Source organism: Bubalus bubalis, chromosome 4 (assembly GCF_019923935.1).
Source record: "Bubalus bubalis isolate 160015118507 breed Murrah chromosome 4, NDDB_SH_1, whole genome shotgun sequence".
NCBI classification, from domain to species: Eukaryota; Metazoa; Chordata; class Mammalia; order Artiodactyla; family Bovidae; genus Bubalus; species Bubalus bubalis.
Genome location: NC_059160.1, coordinates 142,689,155 through 142,711,258, shown reverse-complemented (window position 1 = coordinate 142,711,258; position 22,104 = coordinate 142,689,155). Strand labels below are relative to the sequence as shown.

The 22,104-nt window shown below is 37.5% G+C and overlaps 2 protein-coding genes across 5 annotated transcripts in view; one reads left to right on the top strand and one right to left on the bottom strand.

The window, feature by feature from the left end:
• CTNNA3 (catenin alpha 3) overlaps positions 1-22,104 on the top strand; it is a 1,922,732-nt gene that overhangs the window by 627,933 nt on the left and 1,272,695 nt on the right. The gene's annotated exons all lie outside the window — the stretch shown is intronic.
• Positions 1-22,104, bottom strand: part of LRRTM3 (leucine rich repeat transmembrane neuronal 3) — a 207,559-nt gene that overhangs the window by 5,706 nt on the left and 179,749 nt on the right. The gene's annotated exons all lie outside the window — the stretch shown is intronic.

Genomic DNA, 22,104 nt, shown 5'->3' with positions numbered 1-22,104 from the left:
GTACAGTAAGTATCTACAGAACAAAAATGACAGCTCATTTTTGAGAGGGAATAGAAAAAGGCTGTTTTTTCCCTTTAGAATTGCAAAATATAGGAATTTTTTGCTTGTTAAGTGTTATTTCTGAGTAGAGTTTTTTGTAATTATAAATATTTCTATTGATTTTCATTGAGCAGAATGCTGACACTGTTCCCATATATCACAGGGGAAGTCTTCCATTTTTATAAGGCCAATCTTACCTAACAAGTATTCTACATTTGTGGGTTGTTGCAAGATTGATACTTAAATTTTTTGTAACTAACAGGGTTTTGTTTTTCAATAATTTGCATGCAGTGAAAAAACAGACTTGCTTCATGAAGGAATTAATTTTTTGAGACCTAGCCTTTATCACTATCAAGACATATTTTTCTTTATTTTATGTTATAATTCAGGGGCCTATTATATTACATTTGTTATTCTTCTAAATTTAAGAAATTTTCAACTGAGTTTATTTCTACCTGTTAATATATAAAATAAGAAACAAGCATTATTTTTTCAGAATAGTGTTTTTCTAATTTGTCTCTAAATTTGTCTTAGACTGGGCTCATTACCTCTGGATCCAACCTAACTTCTTCCCATGGCCCTTATTCTGTTTTGGGGACACCAGGTTAAGTCAGCTTTGCCGGTCCATTTGGCTCTTCCTTGTCCCTTGTTCCCAATGTCCCGTTATTTGTCAGTAACTTTACTGACATGAGTGACATTTATCTTTTACATGCATTACTTCTCGCATTTCTGTTGCCATTATCTTGCTCAAAATAGTATTATCTTGTTTATTTTAGTGATTGTATAAATAGTATGCCTAATCAGTAAAGTTATGAAGAGAACTCAATATTTGTAAATTCATTTCTATAGATTAGCTATATTTCTGTTTAATTAAATGTAAGCAGAATGTAGAAAATAGTGAATGCTTCTTTTTTTTTCTTTTTCTTTATCATGTATGCAACATTACTCTGTCTTTGCAAAGAAATAAGATTTGAAATATACATTATTCTGGGAAATTGGCTTCCTTATAAACACTATTTCATATGTACATATAGATATATGTGAGTATAAATACATGTGTATTATACCACTGTTTATACATTTCTTGGAGAGGGCAATGGCACCCCACTCCAGTACTCTTGCCTGGGGAATCCCATGGGCGGAGGAGCCTGGTGGGCTGCATCCATGGGGTCACAAAGAGTCGGACATGACTGAGCGACTTCACTTTCACTTTTCACTTTCATGCATTGGAGAAAGAGATGGCAGCCCACTCCAATGTTCTTGCCTGGAGAATCCCAGGGACGGGGGAGCCTGGTGGACTGCCATCTATGGGGTCGTGCAGAGTCGGACACGACTGAAGTGACTTGGCAGCATACATTTCTTAATTTATTTAAAGTGTTTTAACTTTTTTCAAAATGCACTTGATAAGAACTTTATTCTTACTTATCTTGATGCCCCTACTTTTGATTTCATTTACATAAGCTTATGGAAGTTTTCCAGACAGACTTTGTTTTTATTAGAGTATGTGCAACTTGATATATGTTTCAAGATTAGTTCCAAACATTTGTTTCTGTGCTACCAAACATGAGTTTTGTGTACAGGCTGGTAGCTTTAAATATGGTAAAAATAGAAAGTTGTGTCTTTGATATTATTTCATTGGTATTATCTGAGTAATATTAAGAAACTTGATAGAACATATCTTTTCTGCTGGCTTGAATCTTGAAAATTTTATGACTAATTACTATTTTGGTTTTTAAGTATTCAAGCAGTTGATAAAATGAAAGGAAATGTAGTGTAAGAAATTGTCACATTGAAGCTTGGTTCACTGTGAGAGTGTCAAAGCCTGCCTAGATGTTACCTCTGGTCCTACCCTTATTCTTTGGGATCTCCACAGTGGTTTCTCTGCCTAGCCACATGAGTGGCTGTGGCAATTATTCCATCTCTTGGTCAACTCATGCCTGGACATGCCTCTGACTTCCCCTCATTATTATCACTATCATTTATTGAGCATTTGTTATGTGCTAGGTACCATGCTACATGGTGGACTTAGGTCATCTTATTTAAGCCTCCCATGGCTGTTGTAAGATAAATATAATTATTCCTGTTTTACAGTTGGAAAAAATTAAGATATAGATAGTTTAATTAGTTAAATTCACTTACCTGGTGAATCGCAGAAGTAATTCCCTGACTTCTTAACCAATATGCTTTATTGCTTATTCCTCATGTTATCTAAATCACACTGGCTTTTGAGTCTAAAGAGTTGAGCATAGTATAATGTGTCTGGTATTATTGACATCAATTGTCAACACTGGATCTTAATTTTCTTATGGAAAACACATATGATTTGCTAAGCTACACTTTAGCTTTATGATACTGCTTTACACTTCGGGTCCTCAGGAAAGAAACCTGAGGTTGATCAGGGGTTCATGATATGGGTAGATGGTAATGACGACTCAAAATCAGAGCTCTTTGCCTTTACTAAGCTCATATTGCGCAAATTCAAGTCTATGGGGAAGGGTCTAATCTGGAGAACATTCTGGATTGGGACAGGATCCTTAGTTATATTCCCAGATAAAATATGTATAAGATTAGTTAGGGAGACCTTTAGGGATTTTAGAAAATTAGAGATACCAAAGGATGGGCTCGATAAAGGACAGAAATGGTATGGACCTAACAGAAGCAGAAGATATTAAGAAGAGGTGGCAAGAATACTCAGAAGAACTGTACAAAAAAAAGCTTCACGACCCAGATAATCACGATGGTGTGATCACTGACCTAGAGCCAGACATCCTGGAATGTGAAGTCAAGTGGGCCTTAGAAAGCATCACTACGAACAAAGCTAGTGGAGGTGATGGCATTCCAATGGAACTATTTCAAATCCTGAAAGATGATGCTGTGAAAGTGCTGCACTCAATATGCCAGCAAATTTGGAAAACTCAGCAGTGGCCACAGGACTGGAAAAGGTCAGTCTTCATTCCAATCCCAAAGAAAGGCAATGCCAAAGAATGCTCAAATTACCGCACAATTGCACTCATCTCACACGCTAGTAAAGTAATGCTCAAAATTCTCCAAGCCAGGCTTCAGCAATATGTGAGCCATGAACTTCCAGATGTTCAAGCTGGTTTTAGAAAAGGCAGAGGAACCAGAGATCAAATTGCCAACATCCTCTGGATCATGGAAAAAGCAAGAGAGTTTCGTTAAAACATCTATTTCTGCTTTATTGACTATGCCAAAGCCTTTGACTGTATGGATCACAATAAACTGTGGGAAATTCTGAAAGAGATGGGAATACCAGACCACCTGACCTGCCTCTTGAGAAACCTATATGCAGGTCAGGAAGCAACAGTTAGAACTGGACATGGAACAACAGACTGGTTCCAAATAGGAAAAGGACTACATCAAGGCTGTATATTGTCACCCTGCTTATTTAACTTATATGCAGAGTACATCATGGGGAACGCTGGGCTGGAAGAAGCACAAGCTGGAATCAAGATTGCCAGGAGAAATATCAATAATCTCAGATATGCAGATGACATCACCCTTATGGCAGAAAGTGAAGAGGAACTCAAAAGCCTCTTGATGAAAGTGAAAGAGGAGAGTGAAAAAGTTGGCTTAAGCTCAACATTCAGAAAACAAAGATCATGGCATCCGGTCCCATCACTTCATGGGAAATAGATGGGGAAACAGTGGAAACAGTGTCAGACTTTATTTTTCTGGGCTCCAAATTCACTGCAGATGGTGACTGCAGCCATGAAATTAAAAGACGCTTACTCCTTGGAAGAAAATTTATGACCAACCTAGATAGCATATTGAAAAGCAGAGACTTTACTTTGCCAACAAAGGTCCATCTAGTCAAGGCTATGGTTTTTCCAGTGGTCATGTATGGATGTGAGAGTTGGACTGTGAAGAAGGCTGAGTGCTGAAGAATTGATGCTTTTGAACTGTGGTGTTGGAGAAGACTCTTGAGAGTCCCTTGGACTGCAAGGAGATCCAACCAGTCCATTCTGAAGGAGATCAGCCCTGGGAATTCTTTGGAAGGAATGATGCTAAAGCTGAAACTCCAGTACTTTGGCCACCTCATGTGAAGAGTTGACTCAGTGTAAAAGACTCTGATGCTGGGAGGGATTGGGGGCAGGAAGAGGATGAGATGGCTGGATGGCATCACTGACTCAATGGACGTGAGTCTGAGTGAACTCCGGGAGCTGGTGATGGACAGGGAGGCCAGGCGTGCTGCAATTCATGGGGTCTCAAAGTGTCAGACACGACTGAGCGACTGAACTGAACTGAACTTAGGGATTTTAAAGCTAGATATCTGTGTTGATTTGGAAATTGGTAGAAATTTTTTCAATTAAATGATGTTAGTTTTTCTTAACACAAAATTCAAAAATTTACAAACCTCAGTTAATCTGATTATTTTGTTTTATATTAAATGATACTTGTTTTGATTTCTTTCTGTATGGAAAAGAGTTATAGGTAAGTGCTGGAGTGCAGAAATGGGGAAGTACAGAAATAAATATAAATAAGGTATAATTTCTGCTTTTTAACAAAATCATAGACTAGTGGGGAGACAGACAAATATGCAAGAAAGGAAAGGAACGCAATGGATGGAGTGAGCTAGGAGACAGATGTGTGCATATATAAGGGTGTGTATGTGTGTGTGTGTGTGTGTGTGTGTGTACTCTGCTCTGGCTGATTCTGCTATGTTATTTATCCTTTGTGAATGCAAAACAAACTAGTCATCTTTATTTGAAAATATTTTTGCTATTTTCCAGATTTATTGGCCGGAGTCAATATTGCTGGAGAAGTGATTCAATAGTTATTTTTATAGACCCTCCCACAAAGATAATATATTTTACACTTTGAAATTTGTTTGAAGAGCAATCTGTCTCTGGTGCTCTTAAACATTATTATGCTTAATTCATGTGAGCACAATAGACTGTTGCAGCATTAATTTTAGTTATCTTGATTCTACTAGTAATTTATTTAAAGAAGCATTTTCAGGAAGTAATTAAAAGCCTGAATTTATGTTATGCTACCCTTAAACTTAGAAAACAAAACTAGTTTTTTCATACTTTTAAATTCTTACATATAACCCATGCCATAATATTAAATTTTAGTATTTTCTTAAGATCTAAGTTGCCAACTAAACTAACAATTGCTATCATGAGATTACAAGTATAGAATAAGTAGGAGCTCAATATGATTTTGAAAAATTTCAAATGTCTATAACTTGAGACTAATGTGAAAGAAAACACTATTTGCAGGAGGATAATAATTCTTCTAGTGCCTTTTGTGTGAAAATAATATTATAGTGAACTCCTGCAGAGTGATATCACAAAGTGAAAAAAATTAAATTATGTTTGAAAATTAATAGTTCTCCTTTCATTAAAATTCAATTACAATTTTGTAAAGTTTAAAAATAAAATAAAAATTTAAAAAAATGTATCAAATATTTAAATGACTTTTTCACTTGTGAGTGTATTTTATTTTTTACAGAACTATTTGTTTTTATTTCAGTTTTGCAACAAGAAATAATTAGGGGTTATAATGTATTTTCATAAATTCAAATGCTAGTACCCCAAAACCTAAATAGAAATATCCATTCATTAATTAATTAACTTCAGCAAAGACATGCTGAATGCCTTTGCTGATTCTGGTATTGGGCTAAATGCTGGAGATACACCAAGTACTTGTCCTCAAGGCTTCTGGATGAAACATAAAGTCTTCTAGCATACACTTAGCAAGTGAAAGAGAAGAGACTCCATGTAGGAAGAGCATTTTTCTTCTCCCCAGTTGGCATCTCTCTCACCCATTAATTTACTCTTGCTCTTTCTCTTCCTTAAATTATCAAGGTGCTTCCTCTGCACTTTTATGATATGTATATTTTGAAATTTGGTCTTCTGTGGTCTTTATTTGTGCATATATCTTATCTTATATTAGAACCATAATCTCCTTGAGCCAAAATCTATGACTAATCACAGTTTTCCTTGCCTTTTGTTGTTTCATGTGGTCCCAGTAAGGACTAAATATGTATTTATTGAATGAATGAATGCATGAATAAATTAAGTAATAGAGTAATGGGCACAGTCTGGGAAGAATTTAAAAATATTCATCCCTGGATGACTGGGTTTTCTATGGGAACTGTATGACTGGGTTTTATATGGGAACTGTATGACTGAGATAATCTGTTAAAGTCTAATGATGTCAAGGCCAGGTCATTATGATTCTAGGATAGAGGTATAGGGCTAAAATGAATTTCAAAAATCCACACTAATAATGAGTCACATAGAGCTGCATTATAATGTTTGGGAACTTCTTCATTTGTTACTTCAATTATTTAAAAGTTTTTATTAATTTTATTTAAAGATCTCAATGCTGTTGAGCTCTTTAAATAATTAAAGATATTAGTTTAAATATATATAAAGAATTAGTTTAAATTTGAAGTATATGAAATAATAAAAAACAATATTGAAAATACAATGATTTTTCTTAATTTGGTGATTTTACTCCTATAAATTTCAGAATGTTATATCTGTGCTTTGTCCTTTAATACCTTATACACCTGCATGTTTCACTTGTTAGTACTCACTAGAATCATGGCCCATGATCTCCAAGAGGTTGTTGCACCTGCCAAATTAGTTCTCCTGGTAATGGACTCTGCCCTGGATCCTTCTATATTAGCCTCTGTTTTATTTTTGTAGTGCCAGTGAAAAGTGATATTTCACTTTTACTGAGAGAAAGCAAAATGCCCCAAACTGTTTTCATTTACATGAAAATCTTCTGCACAGCCTGATGTCTGCTAAATTGGCTCTGTTGCCAGGTAAAGTGAATGGAATCCAAATTGAGACTATGGCTCAAAGGCCCCACTAATCTTGCTCCTATGTTTCCAAATGTGTTTTTTTCATATGGTTGTGCAATGATGTACAGTTGCTAATCAGTTTGAAAACAATCTCATGCTTTTTCTTTTTTCTGGAAATTGTCATTATAGCAGTTCACTTGAGGATCTTATCGTGATGATACAGCAACTGGTATTTTTAATCTAGATTTGTATAAATATGTGAGAATGAAAATCACCAATTATAATAAACACTACAAAGCAAACAAATAACAGTGTTTAGTATTGCTACAAGTAACTGATGAACTCTATGAATGACTGGCAGTGCACTTAGCCTCATAGAGAGGTTCTAAATAGGATTTCCCTGACCACTGGCATTACATTTGGTTTTCTGTCATGATTTCCAACATCCTATGGCTTTTTCTTCCTCACCAGCTTACTGTCATTTTGGCATTCTTCACAAAACAGGTTCTCTGTTTGTTATATACCTGATCTCGTGAGTTGTCCTGCATTGGTAGGACTTCGATATTCCAACTTTTTTAGGGGTTCTTTCTTATTTCTGTCTGGAACCTAGAGGATAGTACCTCAGGATTACATGAATCCTTGTAGCTGTCTTCCAAATAAATAGGCTTTCAAATGATGCTATAACTTCTCTTCAACTTTATTATTAAATTAATTCAGATTTTGGTTGAAACTACCTCCAAACTAAATGAGATGATACTGTATATGGTTAGTTAGTGAGTCGTAACTGACTCTTGCAACCCCATAGACTGTAGCCCGCCAGGCTCATCTGCCTATGGAATTGTTCAGGCAAGAATACTGGAATGGGTTGCCATTCCCTTCTCCAGAGGAACTTCCCAACCCAGGGATCAAACCCTGGTCTCCTGCATTGCAGGGGGATTCTTTGCCATTTGAGTTACCAGGGAAGCTCAATACTGTATATACATCTGCCAAATTCAGAGTTAAATTGAAGAAAGTAGGGAAAACCACTAGACCATTCATGTATGACCTAAATCAAATCCCTTATGATTATACAGTGGAAGTGAGAAATAGATTTAAGGGCCTAGATCTGAAAGAGTGCCTGATGAACTATGGAATGAGGTTCGTGACATTGTACAGGAGACAGGGATCAAGACCATTCCCATAGAAAAGAAATGCAAAAAAGCAAAATGGCTGTCTGGGGAGGCCTTACAAATAGCTGTGAAAAGAAGAGAAGCGAAAAGCAAAGGAGAAAAGAAAAGATATAAACATCTGAATGCAGAGTTCCAAAGAATAGCAAGAAGAGATAAGAAAGCCTTCTTCAGTGATCAATGCAAAGAAATAGATGAAAACAACAGAATGGGAAAACTAGGGATCTCTTCAAGAAAATCAGAGATACCAAAGGAACATTTCATGCAAAGATGAGCTCAATAAAGGACAGAAATGGTATGGACCTAACAGAAGCAGAAGATATTAAGAAGAGATGGCAAGAATACACAGAAGAACTGTACAAAAAAGATCTTCACAACCCAGATAATCACGATGGTGTGATCACTGACCTAGAGCCAGACATCCTGGAATGTGAAGTCAAGTGGGCCTTAGAAAGCATCACTACGAACAAAGCTAGTGGAGGTGATGGCATTCCAGTTGAGCTATTCCAAATCCTGAAAGATGATGCTGTGAAAGTGCTGCAATCAATATGCCAGCAAATTTGGAAAACTCATCAGTGGCCACAGGACTGGAAAAGGTCAGTCTTCATTCCAACCCCAAAGAAAGGCAAAGCCAAAGAATGCTCAAACTACTGCACAATTGCACTCATCTCACACGCTAGTAAAGTAATGCTCAAAATTCTCCAAGCCAGGCTTCAGCAATATGTGAACCGTGAACTTCCTGATGTTCAAGCGGGTTTTAGAAAAGGCAGAGGAACCAGAGATCAAATGCCAACATCCTCTGGATCATGGAAAAAGCAAGAGAGTTCCAGAAAAACATCTATTTCTGCTTTATTGACTATGCCAAAGCCTTTGACTGTATGGATCACAATAAACTGTGGAAAATTCTTCAGGAGATGGGAATACCAGACCACCTGATCTGCCTCTTGAGAAATTTGTATGCAGGTCAGGATGCATCAGTTAGAACTGGACATGGAAAAACAGACTGGTTCCAAATAGGAAAAGGACTATGTCAAGGCTGTATATTGTCACCCTGTTTATTTAACTTATATGCAGAGTACATCATGAGAAACGCTGGACTGAAAGAAACACAAGCTGGAATCAAGATTGCTGGGAGAAATATCAATAACCTCAGATATGCAGATGACACCACCCTTATGGCAGAAAGTGAAGAGAAACTCAAAAGCCTCTTGATGAAAGTGAAAGTGGAGAGTGAAAAAGTTGGCTTAAAGCTCAACATTCAGAAAATGAAGATCATGGCATTCGGTCCCACCACTTCATGGGAAATAGATGGGGAAACAGTGGAAACAGTGTCAGACTTTATTTTTTTGGGCTCCAAAATCACTGCAGATGGTGACTGCAGCCATGAAATTAAAAGATGCTTACTCCTTGGAAGGAACGTTATGACTAACCTAGATAGCGTATTCAAAAGCAGAGACATTACTTTGCCAACAAAGGTTCATCTAGTCAAGGCTATGGTTTTTCCTGTGGTCATGTATGGATGAGAGAGTTGGACTGTGAAGAAGGCTGAGTGCCAAAAAAATGATGCTTTTGAACTGTTGTTTTGGAGAAGACTCTTGAGAGTCCCTTGGACTGCAAGGAGATCCAACCAGTCCATTCTGAAGGATATCAGCCCTGGGATTTTTTGGAAGGAATCATGCTAAAGCTGAAACTCCAGTACTTTGGCCACCTCATGTGAAGAGTTGACTCATTGGAAAAGACCCTGATGCTGGGAGGGATTGGGGGCAGGAGGAGAAGGGGACGACAGAGGATGAGATGGTTGGATGGCATCGCTGACTCGATGGACGTGAGTCTGAGTGAACTCCGGGAGCTGGTGATGGACAGGGAGGCCTGGCGTGCTGCGATTCATGGGGTCGCAAAGAGTAGGACACGACTGAGCGACTGATCTGATCTGATCTGAACTGCATAAAAATCCTGTACTTGGAGATTTAGTTCAAATAACATTTATTTGATGAAAATTCCTCAGATGAATTTGATTCTGTAGGAATGAGATTCTGCTATGAGTTTATTCAGAACTGAATTGGTATGAAATTCAGAATTTAATTTCTTGAATATAAGCACATAAGTATCAATAGGTATTGTTCCATCCATCTATTCATCCATCCATCCATTATTGAGTACTCTTGGGATCCTGAAAGAACAAAACCAACTCCCTGACTTCAAAATCAAGCAGTTGTAGAACATTCCTGTTTTCCTAGACATGTATGGAGGAAGTTGAAGGAAATACCTGCCTTTGCTGTGAGTTTTGTATAGACACCGTTTTTGAGCTGTCCTGGCCAGTCATATATATATACATATACATATATATAGAGAAGGCAATGGCACCCGACTCCAGTAGTCTTCCCTGGAAAATCTCATGGACGGAGGAGCCTGGTAGGCTGCAGTCCATGGGGTTGCTAAGGGTCGGACACGACTTAGCGACTTCACTTTCACTTTTCACTTTCATGCATTGGAGAAGGAAATGGCAACCCATTCCAGTGTTCTTGCCTGGAGAATCCCAGGGACGGGAAGCCTGGTGGGACACTACTGAAGTGACTCAGCAGCAGCATACATATATAGCTATTATTTAATTTACCTAAACATTATCTAGCAATCATGACTGTAAATTTGATAGAGAATAAAGACATCACAGGGGTTATACACACTGTTTATTAGTAAAAATCTGAAAGTTCTTGTTAGTGGAAAAACTGGCAGGGAAAAGAATTGCTTCTCACAAAGTTAATGTTTGTAGGGTGAAATCAGATCTTCAGATAAGAATGAGCTAATATGTATATCTATTTTATTGTTAATGATTTAGAATAATTATAATGTATTATTAATGTAATATTCATTGTTCTCTTTTTGAATTTTATATGACATAATTATTAGGAACATATAAAAGGTAAGTACTGGCAATATAGCTTTTATTATAGTGCAGTAAAATAATTCTTGGTCTTTCCAGGAGGCTTACTGGTAAAGAATCCACCTGCCAATGCAGGAGATGCAGGTTTGATCCCTAAGTGGGGAAGATTACCTGGTTACCTACTCCAGTTTTCCCCCTTTTTTTTTTTTTGCTCTGTTCACTTAAAAGGTTTTCTTATCTCTTCTTGCTATTCTTTGGACCTCTGCATTCAGATGATTATATCTTTCCCTTTCTCCTTTACCTTTAGCTTCTCTTTTTTTCTCAGCTATTTGTAAGGCCTCCTCAGACAACCGTTTTGTCTTGTTGCGTGTCTTTTTCTTGGGGATGGCTTGGGTACAATGTTGTGAAACCCCTTCCATAGTTCTTTAGGGACTCTGTCTATCAGATCTAATCCCTCCAATCTATTTGTCACTTCCACTGTATAATTAAAATGAATTTGATTTTGGTCATACCTGAGTGGTCTAGTGGTTTTCCCTACTTTCTTTAAGTCTGAATTTTGCAATAAGGAGCTCATAATCTGAGCCACAGTCAGCTCCAGGTCTTGTTTTTGCAGACTGTATAGAGCTTCTCTATCTTTGGCTGTAAAGAATATAGTCATTCTGATTTCAATATTGACCATCTGGTGATGTCCATGTGTAGAGTCATCTCTTGTGTTGTTGGAAGAGGGTGTTTGCTATGATGAGTGCATTCTCTTGGCAAAACTCTGTTAGCCTTTGCCCTGCTTCATTTTGTACTCCAAGGCCAAACTTGCCTGTTACTTCACATATCACTTGACTTCCTACTTTTATATTCTAGTCCCCTATGATGAAAAGAACATCTTTTTTTGGTGTTACTTTTAGGACGTCTTGTAGGTCTTCATAGAACTGTTCAACTTCAGCTTCTTCGACATTAGTGGTTGGGCCATAGACTTGGATTACTGTGATTTTGAATGGTTTGCCTTGGAAAGAACCGAGATCATTCTGTCATTTTTGAGATTGCATCCAAGTACTGCATTTCAGACTCTTTTGTTGAGTATGAGGGCTACTCCATTTCTTGTAAGGGATTCTTGCCCACAGTAGTAGATATAATGGTCATCAGAATTAAATTCACCCATTCACATCCATTTTAGTTCACTGATTTCTAAAATGTCAGTGTTAACTCTTGCCATCTCCTATTTGAGCACATCCAATTTGCCTTGATTCATAGTTCTTACATTTAAGGTTCCTATGCAATATTGTTCTTGACATTATCAAAAGGACAGAAACAGTAAGGACTTAACAGAAGCAGAAGAGATTAAGAAGAGGTGGCAAGAATACACAGAAGAAATGTACAAAAAAAGTCTAAATGACCTGAATAGCCACGATAGTGTAGACACTCACCTGTAGCCAGACATCCTAGAATGTGAAGTCAAGTGGGCCTTAGGAAGCATTACTATAAGCTAGTGGAGTTCTAGCTGAGCTATATCCAATATTAAAATATGATGCTGTTAAAGTGCTGCACACAACATACCAGCAAATTTGGAAAACTCAGTAGTGGCCACAGGACTGGAAAAGGTCAGTTTTCATTCCAATCCCAAAGAAGGGCAATGCCGAAGAATGTTCAAACTACCACACAATTGCACTCATTTCACATGCTAGCAAGGTAATGCTCAAAATCCTTCATGCTAGTTTTCAACAGTGAACAGAGGACTTCTAAATCTACAAGATGGATTTAGAAAAGGCAGAAGAATGAGAAATCAAATTGCCAACATCTGTTGGATCATAGAAAAAGCAAGAGAATTCCAGTAAAGCATATACTTCTGCTTCATTGGCTACACTAAAGCCTTAGACTGTGTGGAATACAACAAACTGGAAAATTCTTCAAGAGATGGGGATACCAGATGACCTTACCTGCCTCCTGAGAAACCTGTATGCAGGCCAAGAAGAAACAGTTAGAACCAGACATGGAACAATGGAATGGTTCAAAATGGGAAAGTAGTATGTCAGGGCTGTATATTTTCACCCTGCTTATTTAACTTATATGCAGAGTATATCATGAGAGATGCCAGGCTGGATGAATCACAAGATGGAATCAAGATTGGTTGGAAAAATATCAGTAGTAGAAAAATATCAGATATGTAGATGACACCACCCTTATGGTAGAAAGTGAAGAGGAACTCGAGCTTCTTGATGAAGGTGAAAGAGGAGAATGAAAAAGCTGGCTAAAATTCAGCATTTAAAAAATGAAGATTACAGCAACCAGTCCCATCATCATGGCAAATAGATGGAAAAAAAATGGAAACACTGATAGACTTCCTTTTCTTGGGTTCCAAAATCACTATAAACTGTGACTGCAGCCTTGAAATTAAAACACTCTTGCTCCTTGGAAGCAAAGCTATGGCAAACCTAGACAGTGTATTAAAAAGTAGAGACATCACTTGGCCAACAAAGGTCCATCTAGTCAAGGCTATTGTTTTTCCAGTAGCCATGTACATATGTATGAGTTGGACCATAAAGAAGGCCGAGTGTTTAAGAGTTGACACAGTTCAAAAGTGAACTTTGGTGCTGGAGAAGACTCTTGAGAGTTCCTTGGACAGCAAGGAGACCAAATCAGTGAATCTTAAAGAAAATCATCCCTGAATATTCATTGGAAGGACTGATATGGAAGCTGAAGCTCCAGTACTTTGGCCACCTGATGCAAAGAGCTGACTCACTGGAAAAGACTCTGATGCTGGGAAAGATTGGGGGGTGGGAGGAGAAGGGGGAAAAAAGGATAGATGGTTGGATAGCGTCCCTGACTCATTGGACAGGAGTTTGAGCAAACTCCTGAAGATAGCGAAGGACAGGGAAGCCTGTTATGCTGTGGTCTGTGGTATAGCAAAGGATTGGACACGACTGAGTGACTGAACCCACTCTAGTATTCTTGTCTGGGAAATTCCATGGACCAAGGAGCCTGACAATATACAGTCCTTGGGGTTGCAAAAGAATTGGACATTGACTTAGTGACTAAACAACAACAACAAAACACTTCTTGATGACATTTAAATAAAGATCAGCTTCTAAGCTGTGTTAACATGTATAGATTCTGTGAGTGGTGACTATCATTGGACTGACTGGAAGTTATCTTGGGGTTGGGGGGTATCTAGCTCTTCTCAGTGTTTTACTTATGTTGTCTCACTTAATTTTAGTATCTGTTTTTTGCACAGCTATACCTAGCATTTACAAACTGTCATTTTCTAAGGTTCATTATTTGTTACTTTAGTTCATAGGATGTAGTATGTCTGACACTAGAATCTTAGTAATAATGAACAAGTTAATGGTTGTGTCTTTGATCAGTGTTATCAGCTATGCATATGTGCAGATGATATGTTTTCAACCATGAGTTTGATTAAACTAATTAAAAATAAGCTACATAAAGAGAAAATGTGAGGTGTTATTTCTTAATGGTCCACTTTATTTTATTAACAGTTTAATGATTTGGTGTCAATTCAAGGTACAAAATAGATATCAAATGCAATAAAAAAGTCAAAATATTTTAGGCCATATTTGCACAGTAAAACTCAAGCCTGAGGTTGCATAACAGTCTTTTACTATCATCAAGATACTGTAATGAGAGAATATACTTTAGCTTCTTTTAACACAGCTGGACATTCAGCAATAAAGGCATAAATATAAAACAACATGAGGGCATTTTATTTCAGAGTTTTATTATTGGTTTCTTATATTATTTATTTATATTGCTAATCTATAATCTGAATGATATAAAATCAGTGATGAAGAAAAGAATGAAACTTATGTATAGATATGTACTCCAGATAGATTTCTTATGGGATATGGGCTTTTGCATGAAAAGTTTAACCTATTATCATTATGAATGCTATTAGCAGTTCATCATTTTCGTATTATTTAAGTATCTATTATGAAAGTATTGTAGTCTTCCTGACCCAGGGATTTAACCTGTATCTCCTGCACTGCAGGCAGATTCTTTACCAACTGAGCTACCAGGGAAGCCCTATGAAAGTATTGTAGTATCTATAATCAAAGTGTCAAGATTCAAAATGAAGAACAGGTCACAAATTTTTCAGAAATGTATGATAAAAGAAATATAATGTAAAGGTTAGAAAATCTAATCTAGGCAGTCAAAATAATTTTTGTTTTCTCAAGGTTACTAAGGAAAATGTCACTTGAATAAACTTAGAGTAGAATTATAAATTAATTTTTCAATAAATATACTCCTAGTAGGGCTTCCCTGGTGGCTCAGATGATAAAGAATCCACCTGCCCATGCAGGAGACCGGGGTTTGATTCCTGGTGGGGAAGATACCCTTGAGAAGGGAATGGCAACCCACTCCAGTTTTCTTGCCTGGAGAATACTATGGACAGAGGAGCCTGGTGGCTACAGTCCATGGGGTCGCAGAATCGGATATAACAGAGCAACTAACACATACACACACTTAATATCTGATTCTCTCCCCTCAAATTTAGTTTTTAAATCTCTTAATGGGTTTCTGATATTATATGGGATAATGAACATGCTATATTATATAAAATATATAAGTATAGTATATAACATATTATAATTTATAATAAACATTAGTTTACATTATATACTATAGGCATATTATGTATAAAAGTATGTATATACTAGCCCTGCCTTATCCATAGGGTATTCTAAGACCTGTGTGTCTTAGAACCAGGCATTCAGTCAGTATATGCCTGAAACCACAGATGGTACTGAATCCTATATATACTGTTTGTTCGTTTTTTTGCTATACATACATATCTAAGATAAAGTTTAATTTATAAATTTAAGCATAGTAAGAGACTACCCAAATTGCCTGCATCACTCCTTTTGTGCTTTGAGGGCAATATTAAGTTAAATAAGTGTTACCTGCACACACACACTGGGATACTTCTAAAGCTGATCAGTTAATGGAGATGGCTGCTAAGTGACTAATGGGCAGCTAACAGGTACAGTGTGGAAATGCTGCATTAAGAGATGATTTGCATTTCTGGTGGTTCTGAGATGGAGGGCAAGAGATTTCATCACACTACTCAGAATGGCGCACAAATTAAAACGTACTAAATGCCTCTTTTTGGAATTTTTCATTTAATATTTTTGTGTCATGGTGGACCACAGGTAACCAAAACCACAGAAAGCAAAACCAAGGGTAAATAAGGAAGGAGTTCTGTGTTTGTATGTGTGTTATGTAATGGTTAGTGACTTTTTCCTAATAGGAACATCTTTGGTATTTTCTTTCTATTACCCTTCCTCTCTTGGATTTGTGAAATTCTCGCTCCATGCACAGAATTGTGCCACACATTTGAGGCTAATTCAAGGAGCAATAGATGTAAGAATAGATTGTCTACCATCTCTGGGCTTCTATTATCATTCTGAATATGTAAATAAAAACTTAAGAAAATAATTGGTAAATGATACTAGTTGTGAGTACAGATGCTTGTTTATAAGGAAGCATTAGAACCTAGAGTCCCTGATTATATCCACTCCCTGAGAAGTTTTGCCAAAATGAGGCAACTCTTCTTTGAACTGGCATGACCTTGGAAAATGATTAAATTCCATCCTAATATGAAAAGGCAAAAAAATATGACACTGAAAGATGAACTCCCCAGGTTGGTAGGTGTCCAATATGCTACTGGAGAAGAGTGGAGAAATAACTCCAAAAAGAATAAAGATGTGGAGCCAAAGTGAAAACAATGCCCAGTTGTGGATGTGACTGATGATGATGGAAGTAAAGTCTGATGCTGTAAAAAACAATATTGCATAAGAGCCTGGAATGTTAGGTCCATGACTCAAGGCAAATTGGATGTGGTCAAACAGGAGATGGCAAGAGTGAACATCGACATTTTAGAAATCAGTGAACTAAAATGGACTGGAATGGGGGAATTTAATTCAAATAACCATTATATCTAATATTGTGAGCAAGAATTCCTTAGAAGAAATGGAGTAACCCTCAAGTCAACAAAAGAGTCTGAAATGCAGTACTTGGGTGCAATTTTAAAAATGACAAATGATCTTTGTTCATTTCCAAGGCAAGCCATTCAATATCACAGCAATCCATGTCTTTGTCCCAATCACTAATGCCAAAGAAGCTGAAGTTGAACAGTTGTATAAAGACCTACATACCTTCTAGAAGTAACATCAAAAAAAGATGTCCTTTTCATCACAGGGAACTCTACATGTGGACATCGCCAGATGGTCAGTACCAAAATTAGATTGATTATATTCTTTGCAGTCAAAGATGGAGAAGCTCTATACAGTCAGCAAAAACAAGACCTGGAGCTGACTGTGGCTCAGATCATGAACTCATTACAAAATTCAGACTCAAACAGAAGAAAGTAGGGAAAACCACTAGACCATTCAGGTATGACCTAAATCAAAACCCTTACAATTATATAGTAGATGTGGCAAATAGATTCAAGAAATTAGATTTGATAGATAAAGTTCATGAAGAACTATGGACAGAGGTTCATGACATTGTACAGGAGGCAGTGATTAAGACCATCCCCAAGAAAAAGAAATCCAAAAAGGCATAATGGTGGTCTGCTGCTGCTGCTGCTAAGTCGCTTCAGTCGTGTCTGACTCTGTGCGACCCCATAGACGGCAGCCCACCAGGCTCCCCCGTCCCTGGGATTCTCTAGGCAAGAACACTGGAGTGGGTTGCCATTTCCTTCTCCAATGCATGAAAGTGAAAAGTGAAAGTGAAGTCGCTCAGTTGTGTCCAACTCTTAGCGACCCCAAGGACTGCAGCCTACCAAGCTCCTCCGTCCGTGGGATTTTCCAGGCAAGAGTACTGGAGTGGGGTGCCATTGCCTTCTCCAAATGGTTGTCTGAGGAGGCCTTAAATATCTGAGAAAAGAAGAGCAGCAAAAGGCAAAGGAGAAGAAAGGAAAGATATATCCATCTGACTGCAGAGTTCCAAAAGATAGCAAGGAACAATAAGAAAGCCTTCCTAAGTGATTAATGCAAAGCAATAGAGGAAACCAATAGAATGGGAAAGACTAGAGATCTCTTCTAGTCTTTAGAGGTAGAGATACCAAGGGAACATTTCATGCAAAGATGGGCACAATAAAGGACAGAAACAGTATGGACCTGACAGAAACAGAAGATATTAGCAAGACATGGCAAGAATATACAGAAGAACTATACAAAAAAGATCGTAATGACCCAGATAACCACGATGGTGTGATCACTCACCTAGAGCCAGACATCCTGGAGTACGAAGCCAAATGGGCCTTAGGAAGCATTGCTATGGGCAAAGGTAGTGGAGCTGATGGGATTTCAGTTGAACTATTTCAAATCCTAAAAGATGATGCTGCGAAAGTGCTGCACTCAATATGCCAGCAAATTTGGAAAACTCAGCACAGGCCAATGGCTACAGGACTGGAAAAGGTCAGTTTTCATTCCAGTCCCAAAGAAAGGCAATGCCAAAGAATGTTCAAACTACTGCACAATTGTGCTTATCTCACATGTGCTAGCAAAGCAATGCTCAAAATTTTCCAAGTGAGGCTTCACCAAAACATGAATTGAGAACTTCCAGATATACAAACTGGATTTAGAAAAGTCAGAGGAACCAGAGATCAAATTGCCAACATCCGTTGGATCATAGAAAAAGCAACAGTTCCAGAAAAACTTCTACTTCTGCTTTATTGACTATGCCAAAGCCTTTGACTGTATGGATCACAACAAACTGTGGAAAATTCTTCAAGAGACAGGAATACCAGACCACCTGATCTGCCTCCTGAGAAGTCTGTACACATGTCAAGAAGCAGCAGTTAGAACCGGACATGGAGCAATGGTCTGGTTCAAAATTGGAAAAGGAGCACGTCAAGGCTGTATATGGTCACCCTGCTGTTTTAACTTATATGCATAGTACATCATGCAAAATACCAGGCTGGATTAATCATAAGCTGGGGTCAAGATTACTGGAAGAAATATCAATAACCTTAGATATGCAGATGACACCACCCTTATGGCAGAAAGGTAACGGGACCTAAAGAACATACAATGAAAGTGAAAGAGGGGAGTGAAAAAGCTGGTTTAAAACTCAACATTCAAAAAACTAAGATCATGGCATCCAGTTCCATCACTTCATGGCAAATAGATGGGGAAATAATAGAAACAGTGACAGACTTTATTTTCTTGGGCTCGAAAATCACTGCAGATGGTAACTACAGTCATGAAATTAAAAGACACTTACTCCTTGGAAGATAAGCTGTGACCAACCCAGACAGTATATTAAAAAGCAGAGACATTACTTTGCCAACAAAGGTCTGATTAGTCAAAGCTATGATTTTTCCAATAGTCATGTATAGATGTGAGAGTTGGACCATAAAGAATGCTTAGTGCTGAAGAATTGATGCTTTTGAACTGTGATGTTGGAGAAGACTCTTGAAAGTTCCTTGGACTGCAAGGAGATCAAACCATTCAATCAGAAAGGAAATCTAGGCTGAGTATTCATTGGAAGGCCTGATGCTGACGCTGAAGCCCCAATACTTTAGCCACCTGATAAGAAGAACTAATTCATTGGAAAAGACCCTGATGCTGGGAAAGATTGAAGGGAGGAGGATAAGGGGGCAACAGAGGATGAGATGGTTGGATGTCACCACGGACTTGAAGGACATGAGCTGAGCAAGTTCCCGGAGTTTGTGATGGACAGGGAAGCCTGGCATACTGCAGTCCATGGGGTTACAAATAGCCAGACATGACTGAGCAACTAAAATGAACTGAATAGAGAACTCATTAGATTTTCTTACCTTTTATTTTAATTCTTTTCTCATATGCTTTTTTATTTGCTTCAATTGCTTACAATTTAATAAAATATTTATGGCTTTTAAAAGTAAATCAAACTCTCAAAATAATATAATGGGAATCATGCTAAGTGCCTTTGGGGAGAACTAATGTATTTTTAAAGGCTTATTTGTTTATTTTAATGATTTTATAATTTTTTATTACAGGACATAAAGTTGAGGCATACTAAAGTGACAGAGTAGGACAAAGACTGTAGTTTCTTAATAAATGTACTAAGGTCTTATTGTTGACCTATAGTCACTGTCTAATATCTGAATAATACAGTTTTTCTTAGCTTCTTCTGAAGGAGAAATTAAAAATACAAATTAAATACAGAAAAATTCTAGAAAATAAGAACATTTCACATATAATTCAAATGAATTTCCAAGAACTTTGTTGAAATGTGTTGATGTAGGCAATAAAAAATAACATAATGGGATGGGATCATTCTGTCTAGGGGATGGGAATAACAGGAAAAATAAAACCATACTTTTAGCACTGAGACAACATTTCCTAGATGGTAGCCCCATGAAAGAACACTGAAGAATTTATTGAACCAGTTTGCTAATCATTATGTTGATTATTTATTTCTCACTGTGTGTTTAATGAAAAGGGAACTGTGTAGCTTATATTTGTGTCATGGTACTGGAGCTACCCTTTAGACCCTTTCTTTTTACCTGAAGACATTAGCAATATGGTTTTGACAAAAGTAAGACTTTTCTCCTAATAAATTAGATAGTTCCTGTGGGTATTTAAAGGGATTCAGAGTGCGAGAAGTTTAATAATGCAGAAGTCTTTGTATCAGAATGCTAAGTGGGTCCCTATCACACTCGCCCCTCTTGATCCTTCGGGGCACACTTGCTTTATTGTCAGAACACACAGGTGGCTTCTGTCATAATGCATGACCATATCAGAAATGCCTGCCTAATTCAACTTTCCAGTTGAATTCCTACTTATGATCACTTAGTTAATACAGGAGGTAGATGGCTCCTAGTCACCAAAATCTGGTCAGTCTCTTGGCTCAATGATATTGTGGTCCATCCCTTCTGGACTATCCAGGTCAGAAGGTGCTTCTACCAGTTCCAGGGCTGATGTCTTATCTGTAAGGTCTCTTTCAACATTAAGATTCTGAAATTTTCTCCTCTCTGCTAATCCAAAATTGATATTTTATCTTTAAAAAAATCATGTGGGGTTGGAAAGGCCTTTTCTGGAAATAATAATATATTCCTACATCATTCTTTCAGGGATCTCTTCTCCTGTGGGCTAACTGAATTGTTGTTCATAGACTCAGTGTATCCTTAAGAGGCCTGTGGAATAATCAAGAATTTGGGAGGAAAGAAAATGATTCTTAACTTCATGGTACAGTAAATGCATTTCTAGAGACTTGGGCCTTGAATGTAGCCCTTTACAAAATCTGCTTGGGGATTTAGGGTTTTAAACTTATGCCACGAGTGATATTGATTAAGCATTTTCTGCCTTACCCATTAGCTCTCCCTTCTGCTCAGTGCTGTACTGAATTCATACTTTGTACTATGGAAATCACCGAGGCAATAAATCTAGTACTTATGACTTCAATGCATTATTGAGAAGACAGCCCAGATGGACTATGGGGAGCAAGCAGTTGTTCAAGTAATATATTTGATAATTAATAAATGTAACAAGGGAAATGAACACCAAATGAAACTAACTGATCTAATTTTTAACTAAAATGTAGCATGAAAAATCTCTGGTTTCTAATTTTTAAAAATTCTCTCTGTAGTATTGTAGAAAACCTTTTGATTCTTAAGAGTGCTGACTGCAACCTCAATTACATTATAATGGGCAAAGGATCAACATGGTCCATGTCATTTGCAATCACTTTGGGTCGGGCTTAAGCTTCTATCCAAAATGATATAAGTATTCTATTATTGAATATTAATTCGGTTTCAGGAATTGTGCTAGACACTGGTAATTCAAAGATAATTGAGGCCTGGTTCCTGTTTTCAAGAAACTCCCAGTCTCTAAGAGGCCTTCATGTTAATAAACATAAAAATGAGTAAGCTCAGCCTTTAACAGGGTTATTTATGGACCTCAGAGAAGGGCACAGTCAGCTTTGTTAGGCTAGGATCAGAAAAGGCCAAAAAGAGAAGACCTGTGAACTGAGACTTGAATGAATAAGAACTCTTAGGAAAAAAGCAGAAAGGCCATTCCAGGCAGAGGCACAGAGACCTCCCAAGGGACTGAAACTACTCAAAATGGCAGTACCAAACAATGCAGATGGAGGAGCAGAAATAAGTGTATTTCTTATAGGAAATAAGGTTATGAGAATACAGTAAAATTGAAAGTTAGAGATGATGAGGGCCTGAGGTCAGGAACCAGGTACTCCCACTGAGGATAGGGAAAAAGGGTCAATCTCCATCACTTACTAGGTGGGCA